Source organism: Rana temporaria, chromosome 9 (assembly GCF_905171775.1).
Source record: "Rana temporaria chromosome 9, aRanTem1.1, whole genome shotgun sequence".
Taxonomy (NCBI): Eukaryota; Metazoa; Chordata; class Amphibia; order Anura; family Ranidae; genus Rana; species Rana temporaria.
Genome location: NC_053497.1, coordinates 181051305 through 181069085, shown reverse-complemented (window position 1 = coordinate 181069085; position 17781 = coordinate 181051305). Strand labels below are relative to the sequence as shown.

General features: G+C 50.9%; 1 protein-coding gene across 2 annotated transcripts in view; it reads right to left on the bottom strand.

The window, feature by feature from the left end:
• Nucleotides 1-17781, bottom strand: part of LOC120914367 (protocadherin-11 X-linked-like) — a 1131869-nt gene that overhangs the window by 710524 nt on the left and 403564 nt on the right. The window lies entirely within an intron of this gene.

The window sequence follows — 17781 nt, the reverse complement described above, 5'->3', positions numbered from 1 at the left end:
CTCTAATAGAGGAGAACGCCGCGCACTTATCCCGGCGGATTGGACCGTAAAATATTTAGCTTATTTCAGTTCGTATTTATATTACAGGCGGCGGCGGCGGACTAGAGAGGCCGTTAGATTAAGTTACTCCGCCGCTGTGTCATGCAGCAGGCTCAGCGACCGGGACAAACAGGTCAGAACATGTTCCGGGAGATGGGAGCGCGCACATCGGGGGTTCGCCAGTTCATTATTATTTGTATCCATTTTTTGTTTTATTTCTCAAAGCAGACAGGAAATCGTGGGGTGGGGGGCACTCTTTATCGCTTATCTACACCCAGGGTAGGCAACCTTTCAGAGGTTGTCCTCTGCCCTTCTGCCCCCCACACAGCAGTGTCCTCTGCCCCCCCCCCTTCACACCCTTATCCCCCCACATAGTAATGTCCTCTGCCCCGACAGAACAGTGTTCTCTGCTCCTCTGCCCCCCACATCACAGTGTCCTTAGCCCCCCTTCATATCCTCCTCCCACAGTGTTCTCTGCCTCCCTTCACATCCCCCCCACAGTATTGTCCTCTACCCTTCTGCCCCCATACAGAAGTGTCCTCTGCCCCCTTCGCATCCTCTTCCCCCAAGAGTAATGTCTTCTGCCCCCTTCACATTCTCTTCCCCCACAGTAATGTCCTCTGCCCCTCTTCACATCCTCTCCCCCACACTAATGTCCTCTACCCTTATGCCCCCACACAGAAGTGTCCTCTACCCCCCTTCACATCCTCCCCCCCACACTAATGTCCTCTACCCTTATGCCCCCACACAGAAGTGTCCTCTGCCCCCCTTCACATCCTCTTCCCCCAACAGTAATGTCTTCTGCCCCCTTCACATTCTCTTCCCCCACAGTAATGTCCTCTGCCCCCCTGCTCCCCACACAAAAGTGTCCTCTGCCCCCCTTCACATCCTCTTCCCCCAACAGTAATGTCTTCTGCCCCCTTCACATTCTCTTCCCCCACAGTAATGTCCTCTGCCCCCCTGCTCCCCACAAAGAAGTGTCCTCTGCTCCCCTTCACATCCTCCTCTCCCACACTAATGTCCTCTACCCTTATACCCCCACACAGCAGTGTTCTCTGCCCCCTTCACATCCTCTCCCTCACACTAATGTCCTCTACCCTTCTGCCCCCACACAGCAGTGTTCTCTGCCCCCCTTCACATCCTCTCCCCCACACTAATGTCCTCTACCCTTCTGCCCCCACACAGCAGTGTTCTCTGCCCCCCTTCACGTCATCTCCCCCACGCTAATGTCCTCTACTATTATGTCCCCACACAGCAGTGTTCTCTGCCCCCCTTCACATCCTCTCCCCCACACCAATGTCATCTACCCTTATGCCCCCACACAGAAGTGTCCTCTGCCCCCCTTCACATCCTCTCCCCCACACTAATGTCCTCTACCCTTCTGCCCCCACACAGCAGTGTTCTCTGCCCCCCTTCACATCCTCTCCCCCACACCAATGTCCTCTACCCTTCTGCCCCCACACAGCAGTGTTCTCTGCCCCCCTTTACATCCTCTCCCTCACACTAATGTCCTCTACCCTTCTGCCCCCATACAGCAGTGTTCTCTGCCCCCTTCACATCCTCTCCCCCACACTGTCCTCTACCCTTCTGCCCCCACACAGCAGTGTTCTCTGCTCCTATTTACATCCTCCTCTCCCACAGTAATGTCCTCTACCCTTATGCCCCCACACAGAAGTGTCCTCTGCCCCCCCTTCACATCCTCTCCCCCCACCCTAATGTCCTCTACCCTTCTGCCCCCACACAGCAGTGTTCTCTGCCCCCCTTCACATCCACTCCCCCACACTAATGTCCTCTACCCTTCTGCCCCCACACAGCAGTGTTCTCTGCCCCCCTTCACATCCTCTCCCCCACACTAATGTCCTCTACCCTTCTGCCCCCACACAGCAGTGTTCTCTGCCCCCCTTCACGTCATCTCCCCCACGCTAATGTCCTCTACTATTATGTCCCCACACAGCAGTGTTCTCTGCCCCCCTTCACATCCTCTCCCCCACACCAATGTCATCTACCCTTATGCCCCCACACAGAAGTGTCCTCTGCCCCCCTTCACATCCTCTCCCCCACACTAATGTCCTCTACCCTTCTGCCCCCACACAGCAGTGTTCTCTGCCCCCCTTCACATCCTCTCCCCCACACCAATGTCCTCTACCCTTCTGCCCCCACACAGCAGTGTTCTCTGCCCCCCTTTACATCCTCTCCCTCACACTAATGTCCTCTACCCTTCTGCCCCCATACAGCAGTGTTCTCTGCCCCCTTCACATCCTCTCCCCCACACCAATGTCCTCTACCCTTATTTCCCCATACAGCAGTGTTCTCTGCCCCCTTCACGTCCTCTCCCCCACACTAATGTCCTCTACCCTTCTGCCCCCACAAAGCAGTGTTCTCTGCCCCCCTTCACGTCCTCTCCCCCACACTAATGTCCTCTACCCTTCTGCCCCCACACAGAAGTGTCCTCTGCCCCCCTTCACATCCTTTCCCCCACACTAATGTCCTCTACCCTTCTGCCCCCACACAGCAGTGTCCTCTGCCCCCCTTCACATCCTCTCCCCCACACTAATGTCCTCTACCCTTCTGCCCCCACACAGAAGTGTCCTCTGCCCCCCTTCACATCCTCTCCCCCACACTAATGTCCTCTACCCTTCTGCCCCCACACAGAAGTGTCCTCTGCCCCCCTTCACATCCTTTCCCCCACACTAATGTCCTCTACCCTTCTGCCCCCACACAGCAGTGTCCTCTGCTCCCTTTCACATCCTCCTCCCCCACAGTAATGCCCTCTACCCTTCTGCCCCCACAGGGTCAGGGCCCCCTTTGGCCCCCCTTAGTGATGCCATTGGTTGATGGGGGGAATCAAATACATTTTTTTCATTCAACTTGCTGGTCGAACAAAAAATAAAAAAGCATCATCCACGACTGCTTTACCTTCTGTTTTCTACCGTTCTAAAAATATATAAAACTCAAGTAAATCTCAATAAAATTTTGGTAAGTCTCTGGCCAGACAGGCTTTAAAAAACCGATAGGCAATTTCCGGTTAAGTCCCCCCCATTATCTCCCCGGGAAGGTTTAATAATTAAGTATTTTTTACGAGGCCGACTGAGACGTTTTCCCTTCTACAGACGACCAGATTACAAATCTATACTTTAAGAATTACTCAACATCCGATACGCCAATTTTCTGCCCTTTTTATCAGCAAAAAAAAAACTAAGCCGGCGTTTGTAATTTTGGACACCGATACCCCCCTCTCTACTGGCGGATTTGCCTGCGTCCCCAGCTGCGCCGGCGTAAGCGGCGTCTCATTTAGCCGTAAATACCTTTGTTGGGGCGAGAGAGCCAAAAATTCGCTCCGGAAAAAATAAATACCTCCCACCGCGGCTAACAACGAAATAGTAATTTGAGGATTTGGAAGATTTGATAAGGGGACGTTTAAGCCGAAAAACGCTACATTACGGCAATTTTCGTCTTCCCGTGTAATGAAACATTTTCCATCTTTTGTCAGAGTCATTAAGTGGCGTTTCGTTCGGATGGAGACGGTTACCCCCCTCCCCCCCCACAGCAGGAAAAGCCGCCATCAAACTATAAATTCAAATTACAGGTAATTAAACCTGGCACTCGCCTGGACCTCCTATCAGAGCGATCGGCGCCAGGTCTACCCTGGTCACCAGATATGTCGTTTAGGCTGAACGTCACCTAACCTGCGCTTAAATAAGCGCCGCCGCCCCCCCCCCCCCCCCCCCCCATGAATGGATACAGCTTGGATGAAAGTAATGTACAGTGCACCTGGAAAGTATTCACAGCGCTTCACTTTTTCCACATTTTCTTATGTTACAGCCTTATTACAACATTGATCAAATTCATTATTTTCCTCAAAATTCTACAGCGGATACCCCATAATGACAACGTGAAAGAAGTTTGGGAGGAATAGTGTCCCATCATTGGTATCAGTGGGAGGAAAAGTGTCCCATCATTGGTATCAGTGGGAGGAATAGTGTCCCATCATTTGTATCAGTGGGAGGAATAGTGTCCCATCATTGGTGTCAGTGGGAGGAATAGTGTACCATCATTGGTGTCAGTGGGAGGAATAGTGTCCCATCATTGGTGTCAGTGGGAGGAATAGTGTCCCATCATTGGTGTCAGTGGGAGGAATAGTGTCCCATCATTGGTGTCAGTGGGAGGAATAGTGTCCCATCATTGGTGTCCGTGGGAGGAATAGTGTCCCATCATTGGTGTCAGTGGGAGGAATAGTGTCCCATCATTGGTGTCAGTGGGAGGAATAGTGTCCCATCATTGGTATCAGTGGGAGGAATAGTGTCCCATCATTGGTGTCAGTGGGAGGAATAGTGTCCCATCATTGGTGTCAGTGGGAGGAATAGTGTCCCATCATTGGTGTCAGTGTGAGGAATAGTGTCCCATCATTGGTGTCAGTGGGAGGAATAGTGTCCCATCATTGGTGTCAGTGGGAGGAATAGTGTCCCATCATTGGTGTCAGTGGGAGGAATAGTGTCCCATCATTGGTATCAGTGGGAGGAATAGCGTCTCATCATTGGTGTCAGAGGGAGGAATAGTTTCCCATCATTGGTGTCAGTGGGAGGAATAGTGTCCCATCATTGGTGTCAGTGGGAGGAATAGTGTCCCATCATTGGTGTCAGTGAGAGGAATCATTATAGATTATTTTTATTATAGATGTACATTTTCTCTTTTGTGAAATGTAGATAATGTGACACAAACTACAAGATCTCGATCTACATTTACTATAAACGCAACATTGTTGCAAAGACTCGTCTAGAAGACTTCAGATGTTACGTTGATCTGACAACCCGCCGGCTGAATGACGGCCATAACCTGATAGCAGGAGCCGGTCTAGACGCGCCGATCGCCCCATCCAGACACTCAATAGTTCTTCATTAGGATGTCATTGCTAACTCTATTTCCAGGTTGTAGCCGAGTCTGTGATGGACGCATCTCCTATCTGCGCCGAGACACCTGAAACTGCGAGAGAGGGGACGATCGTATCCGAGGGGATCGCGCCCTTTTCTCCCAGACCATTACAGCCAGCTGAAAATAACAACTCGATCGATTTAGAAACATTCATACTTCTAGAAAACACGAAATCTGCCGATTCACATCATGCAGCTTTATTGAGCACTTAGACGGTCTCGGAAGAGAGCTTAATATAATACTGCATCAATAACGTGAAGGGGGCGGGGCGAAACGTGTGGGGTTTGGGTCGAGGTTGAGGCCAGGCTGGCGAGAGAAGAAAAACAATTCAGTTTCCAGTTTGCAATCAAAATAGCCAATTAGAAAGAAGATAAACTGCGTCTGATTTACTATCGCGAGAGAAGAAGAGCAGGGATAAATTGATGGGACCGTGCGTGCGCAGACGTGCGTGCAAACCCAGCGTTGGGGATCACTGGACCGTGCACCCAACATCCAAAACAATTCAGAGACTGTGGCTTTTGCTATTTATAACCTTTCCCGCCCGGCCTGGTGGCCAAGTCGGTGGCTTTTTCCGTTTTGACTGGACATCAAATGACGTCCTTCAGAATGGGGGGGGCGGGGCCCTGGACACACCGCATCACCCATCACGGTAAAGAGCCTATGAGCCCATGTGATCAGATGTGTCCAATCACAACTCATGACGGTGTAAATAAGAAAAGCTGGTTATCGGCATTCCTCTCCTCACACTGACAGTGCGGGAGGAGAGGAGAGCCGATAAGTGGCCCCCTCCCTCTCTCTCTCCTCCCCCTCACCCCTCCCTCTCCTCCCCCTCACCCCTCCCTCTCTCTCCCCCTTCCTCTCTCTCTCCTCACCCTCTCCCTCCCCCTCCTTCTCCCCTCTCTCTCTTTCCCTTCCCCTCACCCCATGTTTCTCCCTCCCCTATCCCCCTCTCTCTCCCCCTCACCCTCTATCTCACTCTGTCTCTCTCCCTCACCCCCTCTCTCTCCTCCTTCATCCATCCTCTCTCTCTTCCTCCCCCTCACCCCATGTTTCTCCCTCCCCCTCTACCCCTCACCTCCTCTCTCTATCCCTCCCCCCTCACCCCATGTTTCTTCCTCACCCTCTCCCCCTCACCTCCTCTTTCTCTCCCCTCACCCTCTCTCTAGCCCCCTCTCCCTCCCCCATCACTTACTCTTTCTCCCTCTCCCCTCACCCTCCTCTCTCCTCTCTCCTCCCTCATTACTCCTATCTCTCCCTCCCCTCTCCCCCTCACCCCCTCCTCTCCCCTCATTTTATCCCCTCACCTCCTCTCTCTCTCTCTCGCTCTGTCTCTCTCCCACTTACCTCTTTCTCTCTCTCTCCTCCCCTCACTCTCCTTCTTTCTTTTTCTCTCTCCTCCCCTCACTCTCCTTCTTTCTCTCTCTCCTCCCCTCACTCTCCTTTCTCTCTCTCTCACCCCCTCACTCTCCTTTCTTTCTCTCTCACCCCCTCACTCTCCTTTCTCTCTCTCTCACCCCCTCACTCTCCTTTCTTTCTCTCTCACCCCCTCACTCTCCTTTCTTTCTCTCTCACCCCCTCACTCTCCTTCTTTCTCTCTCTCTCACCCCTCACTCTCCTTCTTTCTTTTTCTCTCTCCTCCCCTCACTCTCCTTCTTTCTCTCTCTCCTCCCCTCACTCTCCTTTCTCTCTCTCTCACCCCCTCACTCTCCTTTCTTTCTCTCTCACCCCCTCACTCTCCTTTCTTTCTCTCTCACCCCCTCACTCTCCTTCTTTCTTTCTCTCTCACCCCCTCACTCTCCTTTCTTTCTCTCTCCTCCCCTCACTCTCCTTCTTTCTCTCTCTCTCACCCCCTCACTCTCCTTCTTTCTTTCTCTCTCCTCCCCTCACTCTCCTTCTTTCTTTCTCTCTCCTCCCCTCACTCTCCTTCTTTCTTTCTCTCTCCTCCCCTCACTCTCCTTCTTTCTTTCTCTTTACCCCCTCACTCTCCTTCCTTCTTTCTTTCTCTCTCACCCCCTCACTCTCCTTCTTTCTTTCTCTCTCCTCCCCTCACTCTCCTTCTTTCTTTCTCTCTCCTCCCATCACTCTCCTTCTTTCTTTCTCTCTCCTCCCCTCACTCTCCTTCTTTCTTTCTCTCTCCTCCCCTCACTCTCCTTCTTTCTTTCTCTTTACCCCCTCACTCTCCTTCTTTCTTTCTCTCTCCTCCCCTCACTCTCCTTCTTTCTCTCTCCTCCCCTCACTCTCCTTCTTTCTTTCTCTCTCCTCCCCTCACTCTCCTTCTTTCTTTCTCTCTCCTCCCCTCACTCTCCTTCTTTCTTTCTCTTTACCCCCTCACTCTCCTTCTTTCTTTCTCTCTCCTCCCCTCACTCTCCTTCTTTCTTTCTCTCTCCTCCCCTCACTCTCCTTCTTTCTTTCTCTCTCCTCCCCTCACTCTCCTTCTTTCTTTCTCTCTCCTCCCCTCACTCTCCTTCTTTCTTTCTCTCTCCTCCCCTCACTCTCCTTCTTTCTTTCTCCTCCCCTCACTCTCCTTCTTTCTTTCTCCTCCCCTCACTCTCCTTTCTTTCTCTCTCTCTCCTCCCCTCACTCTCCTTTCTTTCTCTCTCTCTCCTCCCCTCACTCTCCTTTCTTTCTCTCTCCTCCCCTCACTCTCCTTTCTTTCTCTCTCCTCCCCTCACTCTCCTTCTTTCTTTCTCCTCCCCTCACTCTCCTTCTTTCTTTCTCTCTCTCTCCTCCCCTCACTCTCCTTTCTTTCTCTCTCCTCCCCTCACTCTCCTTCTTTCTTTCTCTCTCCTCCCCCTCAGCCTCTCTCATCCCCACAACCCAAATTAAAAAGAAACTTGTTAGAAAACAAATATACAAAACAAAATGAAATTAAATTTCAACAACATTTGTTCCCATTTAATTCAGAGATTCGGATACAACCGAATCTCCAAATCACCAAAAATGTTTCCAAATTTATATCCGGATTGAAAGGAATTGCCCGGGTCTAATGACACCGGAGTCTGATAGTACCAAAGGAAAGATGGATAAGAAAGTTAATGCCGCAGTATTATCCAGCAGGTGCCCCCTGATCCACAGAATGCAAACTTATTAAAAATTCGAATAAAATCTCCCACTCCTGTCCGTTGTCGTCCTCGCTCCTGACATACGCAGCTGCCGTTGGGCGAGCTTTGAGGCAAAAGTCAAAAAGTTGACCGGTTCCAGCGGCAGGTGCCTTGGCTCAGCCCGGCGTTCCTACGGAGCTGCACTTGTCCAAGTTTTTTTTTTTTTATTTGGTTGATTCAGCTGGTGACCCCGTGTTTAGGGCCCCGCCATCCAAACGAATCTGTCAAGGAAAGGCAGATGTGATTTTCTCCATCCCCCTGGACCCCCGGAGAGTTGGAGTCGACGCTACACCTCCAGCCATCCAAATCTTCCAGCCGTGGGTTTATTTTGCCATCGGAGGCCTCCGGTGGGTTAGGCGTGCGGCATGCATCTGGAATGAGTTCGGAATCGAGCGGCACATTTGTGGTTTCATGTGTTAGCATATTAACCACCTCAGCCCCGGACCATTTGGCTGGCCAACGACCGGGCCACTTTTTGCGATTCGGCACTGCGTCGCTTTAACTGACAATTGCGCGGTCATGCGGCGTTGCACCCAAACAGAATTGGCGTCCTTTTTTCCCCCACGAATAGAGCTTTCTTTTGGTGGTATTTGATCACCTCTGCGGTTTTTATTTTTTGCGCTATAAACAAAAATAGAGCGACAATTTTGAAAAAAAATCAATATTTTTTACTTTTTGCTATAATAAATATCCCCCAAAAAATGTATAAAAAAAACATTTTTTTCCTCAGTTTAGGCCGATATGTATTCTTCTACATATTTTTGGTTAAAAAAAAATCACAATAAGCGTTTATTGATTTGTTTGCGCAAAAGTTATAGGGCTAGATTCAGATAGCCCGCCGCAACTTTGTGCGGGCGTAGCGTATCTCAGATACACTACGCCGCCGTAACTTAGTGAGGCAGGGGCTGGATTCACAAAAAACCTGCGCCCTAAGTTACGGCGGCGTAGTGTATCTGAGATACGCTATGCCCGCACAAAGTTACGGCGGGCTATCTGAATCTAGCCCTATAACTTTTGCAGAGGTGGGCATGTTTTAAGTAAAAAAAACATGACCGCACGTAAATGACGTCTCTAACGAACGGCGCATGCGGCGTCCGTGAACGTATCCCAGTGCGCATGCTCCAAATTACGCCGCAAATAGTGAATGCTTTAGACGTGAACGTAACTTACGCACAGCCCTATTCGCGAACGACTTACTCAAACCACGTAAACGACGCAAAATTCGACGCTGTCCCGACGTCCATACTTAACATTGGATACGCCTCATATAGCAGGAGTAACCTTACGCCGGAAAAAGCCTGACGTAAACAACGTAAAAAAGTCCGCCGGGCGCACGTACGTTTCTGAATCGCCGTATCTTGCTGATTTGCATATTCTACGCCAAAATCAAAGGAAGCGCCACCTAGCGGCCAGCGTAAATATGCACCCTAAGATACGACGGCGTAGGAGACTTACGCCGGTCGTATCTTAGCAACATTTTAGCGCATCCAAGTTTGAGCATGCGCTTAAAGTTGCGACGGCGCGGATTCGGACTTACGACGGCGTATCTACTGATAGGTACTCTTTATGGAGAGATAGGGGGACTAAAAGTATTCAGATCGACGAAAACGGTGTGTATTTTTTTTAAATCTGGCGCCATTGGCAGCCAAGTAAACCGGAAGTGACGCTGTGACGTCGCTTCCGTGTTTACATACAGGAGACTGGAACAAAGCTGTTTCCAGCTTCGTCCCCCTATCTCTTTATTGGAGAGATAGGGGGACTAAAAGACTCCAAATCCCTCCTCTTACACTTCAAAGTATTCAGATCGCCGAAAACGGTGTGTTTTTTTTAATTCGGTGCCATTGGCAGCCGAGTAAACCGGAAGTGACGTTGTGATGTCGCTTCCGTGTTTACATACAGGAGACTGGAACAAAGCCGTTTCCAGCGTCGTCCCCCTATCTCTTTATTGGAGAGATAGGGGGAATAAAATACTCCACATCCCTCCTTTACACTTCAAAGTATTCAGATCGCCGAAAACGGTGTGTAATTTTTTTTTAATCCGGCTCCATTGGCAGCCGAGTAAACCGGAAGTGACGTTGTGACGTCGTGACGTCGCTTCCGTGTTTACATACAGGAGGCTGGAACGTTTCCAGCTTCGTTCCAGTCTGTCACTAGGTGCCGGATCGCGGATCGGGTCTCGCAGTGGGACGGCGGCAGGGAGGCGAGGTTTGGAAAACGAAAAAGATGTTGAGAATTTTTTTTTTCAGAATTATAAAGTTAACAAAATGTTTACTTGAAGTATAATTGAAATGGATACAAAAAAAACTGTAATTGAAATGGATACAAAAAAATTGAAGTGTTAGCGCTCCCTACAAAGATGTAAAATACATAAAACATAGAAAAGGATAAACAATAAATAAAATAAAAAAAGCACAAAACGCGTTAACCTTCAATTTGAAGAAAGTGTAACATAAACAAAATATAAAGAGAGTGACAACAGTAATAGAAAAACACCAATAAAACCGCGTATTCCTCGACAAGGACGCGCCGTCGTGAACCGCGCCGAACATAATGCCGTTTAAAATATTTCAGCTGCTCAACAATGAGCTCAAAAGCCCCGTTATTAAAAGTTATCTGCTCGGCGCTTTTTCTCCAACAGCGGGGGAGAGGAAAAAAAAAAATCAGAAAAACGCCACAAAAACAACAAATATAATACTCTCCTTCTCCAGGCCGCCGCGCGGAATTATATACGGCGACGGCTCCATCGGATGTGTTACAGGATCTGCGCTCCGACTTTTATATGGCGGTGATTTATGAAACTTCAAACAAGGTATACACAAGTGTCCTAAAAAGTTATGTTGCCGGGTAATGTCGCTACAGATTTTTCTTCTTTTTTAGCTTGAGAAATTGTTTAGTGTGACTATTGTTAGAGTTATCGGACTCTTATTCTCTGTTGGGCAGATTCAGGTACCTGCGCGCCTAGTTACGGCGGCGCAGCGTATTGTATTGGCGCTACGCCGACGCAACTTACCGGAGCAAGTGCAGTATTCAAAAGACTCCAAATCCCTCCTTTACACTTCAAAGTATTCAGATCGCCGAAAACGGTGTGTATTTTTTTTAAAAATCCGGCGCCATTGGCAGCCGAGTAAACCGGAAGTGACGTTGTGACGTTGTATTTGCTTTGTAAGTTGCGGCGGCGTAATTTAAATGTGGAAGGGGGGACGTGTTTTATGCTAATGTGTGATGACCTGATGTGATTGACGTGTTTTACAAACGGCGCATGCGCCGTCCGTGTACATATCCCAGTGTGCATTGCTCCCAAGTACACCGCATCAACGTCATTGGTTTCGAAGTGAACGTAAATTACGTTCAGCCCTATTCGCGAACGACTTACGTAAACGACGTAAAAAATTCAAATTTCGAAGCGGGAACGACGTCCGTACTTAACATAGCAGGAGCAACGTTACGCTGAAAAAGCCTACGCAAACGACGTAAAAAACTACCGCCGCGCGCACGTACGTTTGTGTATCGACGTAACTAGGTAATTTGCATGTTCTACGCCGAAAACAACGGAAGCGCCCCCTAGCGGTCAACGTAATATTGCACACAATTATACGCCGCCGCATTCAAGTTTGTTTTTTAAGCGTATCTGCCTTTGAGAATCGGCGTAACGAAATTGCAGCCTCACATGATGAGCTGTCATTGGCTGACAGCTGAGCACATGGTAAGGGGCCGGAACCGAGTCTTAGTGACCCTATCGTACTGAAGGGCATCTTTTATTTGTATTTTTATAGCAATGCATTTTTATAACTGCTGGCTGTTCACCCTCCCCCGCCCCCCCCCCCCAACATTGAAATCCAATTATTAGCCCAGCGTGTAACAGTAGATTTTATGTATATAAGCCGATCTGCACAACAACGACGGACCGAAATAGCGCTGTCTTTAGCAGAACGACTCCGGCAATTACGCCGCGGGATTAAAAGGTTTTTGTTGTTTTTTTCGCCCCTCGGAAACATTCTCGGGGGCTCGCAATTTAAATCATTTTGAAGAGCAAATGTACATTTTGCTTACAGGTAGACCTAATGAGCCCGCATTGTACGGGGGAACAATGGAGCGACTTCATGGGCGTAAACACAAAGTACGGGGGGGGATCGCTTGTCAAACGATCGGCAACCTGGTCTACAATCAATAAAAAACGGAAGGGGAGGGAAAATGGAAAAATAAAATATACAGGTTGGTGATGATTACCAGGGCTGCTTCCAATGTCCATCATCGGGCCGCCATCAGGGGGGTACAGGCATTACACCTGTAAGGGGCCCGATGGTCCCTAGAGGCCCGGCTGGCCCCCCTCCCGTTTATTTGTATATATATATATATATTTTGTATTTTTTTTTTTTGCATTACACCTGTAAGGGGCCCAATGGTCCCCAGGGCCCTTTACAGGCCCGGCTGGCCCCCTCCTGTTTTTTTTTTTGCATTACACCTGTAAGGGGCGCGGTTTTTTTATTTTATTATTTATTTATTTTTTGCATTATATCTGTAAGGGGACCAATGGTCCCCAGGGCTCCTTACAGGCCTGGCTGGCCCCCCTCCCAATTTTTTTTTTTTAATTACACCCGTAAGGGGCCGGTGGTCCCCAGGGCCCCTTACAGGCCGCCCCCCCTCCCGTTTTTTATTTTATTTTTTGCATTACACAATTACACCTGTAAGGGGCGATAGTCCCCAGGGCCCCTTACAGGCCCGGCTGGCGCCCCTCCTGTTTTTTATTTATTTGTTTATTTTGTATTTTTTTTGCATTACACCTATAAGGGGCCCGGTGGTCCCCAGGGCCCCTTACAGGCCCAGCTGGCCCCCCCTGTTTTTTTATTTTATAAATGTATTCATTTTTTGCATTACATCCGTAAGGGGCCCAATGGTCCCCGGGGCTCCTTACGGGCCTGGCTGGCCCCCCTCCCAATTTTTTTTTTGCATTACACCCGTAAGGGGCCCGGTGGTCCCCAGGGCCCCTTACAGGCCCGGCTGGCGCCCCTCCTGTTTTTTATTTATTTGTTTATTTTGTATTTTTTTTGCATTACACCTATAAGGGGCCCGGTGGTCCCCAGGGCACCTTAAAGGTCCATCTGGCCCCCCTCCCGTTTGCATGCGCAGTAGGGTTCCCGGCGTGAGGCCGAAAGGCTACACTGCCGGGTTCCCTTACCCGCAATGGCGACGGCATGCACCTGTCAGATGATGGGAAACACTGATCTCTCTTCTTGTGCAGGGGTGAATGGTCATGTCTCCTCCCCTCCTGTAGTTTTCTGCAGGCAGCCTGTAGTGGGTGGAGCCTGCTGGGCCCCTCTCACAGCTCTGCCCTCTCTGCTTGTGCAGGGTGACTAGTCTTGTCTCCGCCCCCTCCTGTAGCTTTCTGCAGGCAGCTTAGTGGGTGGAGCCTGCTGGGCCACTCCCACAGCACTGATCTCTCTCCTTGCACAGGGTGAATGGTTTTGTCTCCGCCCCCCTCCTGTCGTTTTCTGCAGGAGCCTGTAGTGGGTGGAGCAGCTGGGCCCCTCCCACAGCTCCGCTGGCAATAGGTGCACACAAAGTGGATTTATTATATCCTTTGTGGCTATTGAGGAATATATTTAAACACTGTTTATTTTTTGATCTTTTTATTTGTGTTGGGAGTTCTGCTTCAATGCAAGGCGTAGCAGAAAACTTTTTTTGAGCGTTCCGCGGTGCTCTGCGCGTCCCTTCTCCTCTAATAAACAGCTGTTTTACTTCTACGCTTGGAGGGACACTTGACATGAAAACAGAGAACAACTTGTTATAAAAAGTGGGTCTTCAAAACCGGCAGCATTATTCCACAGAGGTGTCACACGCATGAAAAAAAGTGTCGCTATGGAAACAGGGCTGCATGCAGAAACCGCATTCGATGCAAGTGCCTTTGATGGCGAGGCAGTTTGTGTTCGTTTTTTCGGCTTTTAATAAATTGGAGTGTCAGAAAAACGCAGAAGAACCGTCAAGGTCAGGAGGAGTATAACGAAGTGGTGGATACATTTATTGGCCCCCGGAGGAGACGAAGATGAAATGTTTCCTTGTCCCCCCCCCCCTTTTATTAGAGGAAGACCCGATCCGGGCACCAGGAGGCGCTTCATTATACAAGCGTCCAGGAAGAGGACCTGTCATGGAAGCACAATACTGACAACCAGTGCTGCTGACCACCAGTCCTCCTCTAGGGGGCCCGGGCACAAAGGGCGGCCCAGACAGCAGAGGGAATTGGTATGGTCGGACAGAGAGGCAACAACCAGAAGGTACTTACCCTGTCCCCCACCCAGCAGAAGCTTCATTATACAACCATCCATAAAGAGGACCTGTCATGGAAGTATAATACTGACAACCAGGGCTGCTGATAGGAGGGTGACCACCAGTCCTACTGTAGAGGGCCCAGGCACAAAGGGGGGCCCAGACATCACAGGGAATTGGTATGGTCGGACAGAGGGGCAACAACCAGAAGGTACTTACCCTGGCCTCCACCAGCAGAAGCTTCCCCTGCACTGATCCCCCTCCCCGTTCTGCCAGCTTCTGATCCCCCCCCCCCCCCCCTGTGTGCCCCCCCCTGTCACTGTGCTAAACACCCCCCCCCCCCAGGGCTGCTGTTAGAAATCACAGGGCCCTGTACAGGCTACCTGGCACTCCCCCCCAAATATATAAAAAAATGTGTTATTTTTCTACAGGACAGGGAAGCTGTCAGCGCCACAGGGGGGGGGCAGGGCTGCTGATTGGGGGGGCCACCAGTCCTCCTGTAGGGGGCCCGACACACAGGGGCAGCCCAGACAGCAGAGGGAATTTGTGTGGTCATACAGAGGGGCAACAACCAGAAGGTACTTACCCTGTCCCCCACCCAGCAGAAGCTTCATTATACAACCATCCATAAAGAGGACCTGTCATGGAAGTATAATACTGACAACCAGGGCTGCTGATAGGGGGGGTGACCACCAGTCCGCCTGTAGAGGGCCCAGGCACAAAGGGGGGCCCAGACATCACAGGGAATTGGTATGGTCGGACAGAGGGGCAACAACCAGAAGGTACTTACCCTGGCCTCCACCAGCAGAAGCTTCCCCTGCACTGATCCCCCTCCCTGTTCTGCCAGCTTCTGATCCCCCCACTGTTTGCCCCCCCCTGTCACTGTGCTAAACAACACCCCCCCCCAGGGCTGCTGTTAGAAATCACAGGGCCCCGTACAGGATACCTGGCACCCCGCCCCCCCCCGAATATATCAAAACAATTTGTTATTTTTCTACAGGACAGGGAAGCTGGCAGCGTCACGGGGGGGCTGCTGATTGGGGGGACCACCAGTCCTCCTGTAGGGGGCCCCGGGAACACAGGGACGGCCCAGACAGCAGAGGGAAGTGGTGCGGTCGGACAGAGGGGGCAATTACAGAAGGATGTCCTATGCGGCTTGCTGCAGCAGCTGATAGCCAGTTTCTCTCCCTCCTGCCAGCTTTTTAGCTGCTGCAGGGAGAGACACAGACACAGGACACCGTTCATGTAATTCCTTCCCCTGCACTGATCCCCCTCCCTGTTCTGCCAGCTTCTGACCCCCGACTGTGTGCCCCCCCTGTCACTGTGCTGCAAATCAACCCCCCCCTCAGCTTTTAGCTGCTGCAGGGAGAGACACAGACACAGGACATTGTTCCTGTAATTCCTTCCCCTGCACTGACCCCCCTCCCTGTTCAGCCAGCTACTGATCCCCCCACTGTGGGCCCTCCCCTGTCACTGTGCTGTAAAACAACCCCCCCTCAGCTTTTAGCTGCTGCAGGGAGAGACACAGACACAGGACATTGTTCCTTTAATTCCTTCCCATGCACTTATCCCCCTTCCTGTTCTGCCAGCTTCTGACCCCCCCCCCCCCACTGTGTGCCCCCCCTGTCACTGTGCTGCAAAACAACCCCCTCCCCCCTCAGCTTTTAGCTGCTGCAGGGAGAGACAGAGACACAGGACATTGTTCATGTAATTGCTTCCCCTGCACATAATGATTTTAGTGTATTTTTTGTGAAAATATTGTTTTGATATATTCGGGGGGGGGGGGCACCTGTCCTCCTGTAGGGGGCCCGGGCACACAGGGGCAACCCAGACAGCAGAGGGAATTTGTGTGGTCAGACAGAGGGGCAACAACCAGAAGGTACTTACCCTGGCCTCAACCAGCAGAAGCTTCATTATACAACCATCCAAAAAGAGGACCTGTCATGGAAGTATAATACTGACAACCAGGGCTGCTGATAGGTGGGGGGGACCAACAGTCCTCCTGTAGGGGGCCCGGGAACACAGGGGTGGGGGGGGGCAGGTAGCCTGTAGGGGGCCCGGGAACACAGGGGTGGGGGGGCAGGTAGCCTGTAGGGGGCCCGGGAACACAGGGGTAGGGGGGGGCAGGAAGCCTGTAGGGGGCCCGGGAACACAGGGGTGGGGGGGCAGGTAGCCTGTAGGGGGCCCGGGAACACAAGGGTGGGGGGGGCAGGAAGCCTGTAGGGGGCCCGGGAACACAAGGGTGGGGGGGGGCAGGAAGCCTGTAGGGGGCCCGGGAACACAGGGGTGGGGGGGCAGGTAGCCTGTAGGGGGCCCGGGAACACAAGGGTGGGGGGGGCAGGAAGCCTGTAGGGGGCCCGGGAACACAAGGGTGGGGGGGGCAGGAAGCCTGTAGGGGGCCCGGGAACACAAGGGTGGGGGGGGGCAGGAAGCCTGTAGGGGGCCCGGGAACACAGGGGTGGGGGGAGGGGGCCGGAAGCCTGTAGGGGGCCCTGTGATTTCTAACAGCAGCCCGCGCACTCCTATGGGTGCAACTGTGCAAGACTGAAGGGAAATCCTAAATTTAAAGTTTTCTATCTTGCAGGGCATTCTGGGAAATGCGGTTCTTCACTCTCTGGCAAAGGAAAAAAAATGATAAAAAAAAACCTTGCTTTTATACCGGCGCAAAACACTTATCAGAGCGCGCCCGCGCCGCGCTACATCGCCTCGCATTTAAATGTGTGTAAGAAAGCAGATCTTATTTTCTTAGCACTTGAAGTATCACCTTTTAAACCACTTTTGTTCTGTCTCATTACTAATGTACTTTGCTCTTATCTACTGTACAGGCGAGCGCGCCCCTCTCCTTTTCCGCCGAGCTTTAATCTCAGAAGCAATTGTGTCAGTTCACTGCAAAATTACACCTCAAAAAAAAAAAAACGTTGAATTCGCCAAACGCATCAGTCGGGAGAGGTAGGCAGGAGGAGCTCGGCCCCGTCCCCGCTAAATGTTGGCTTACACGTTTTAAGACTTTTCAAAGCCGGATACATTTAATCCTTTTGATAGTTTCATCAGAATTTTTTATTTTTTTTTGTACGCCGCATTATGCGACTGTTGCTGGCAGCGTGTACGTTGCTCCGGCGAATCTCTGCGCTGCGGATAGTCTGCCAAAGAGTCCATCGAAAATAAGTCTACCAAAGATAAGAGGGGCCGGTGGTGGGGCCCAAACATGAATACGCAGGAGTGGGGGTCCCACCATTCTATACACTTCCTCTCTCTGGTATTGCATCCTTTTCACAATGGATTTTTTTTTTTTTTAAAGGATATACTGTTCCCATCAAACACAGCCTCTGTGCCCATCAAACACCGCCAATTTCACCATCAAACGCCGCCACTGTGCCCATCAAATGCTGACACTGTGCCATCAAACGCAGCCAATGTGCCCATCAAACACAGCCACTGTGCCCATCAAACA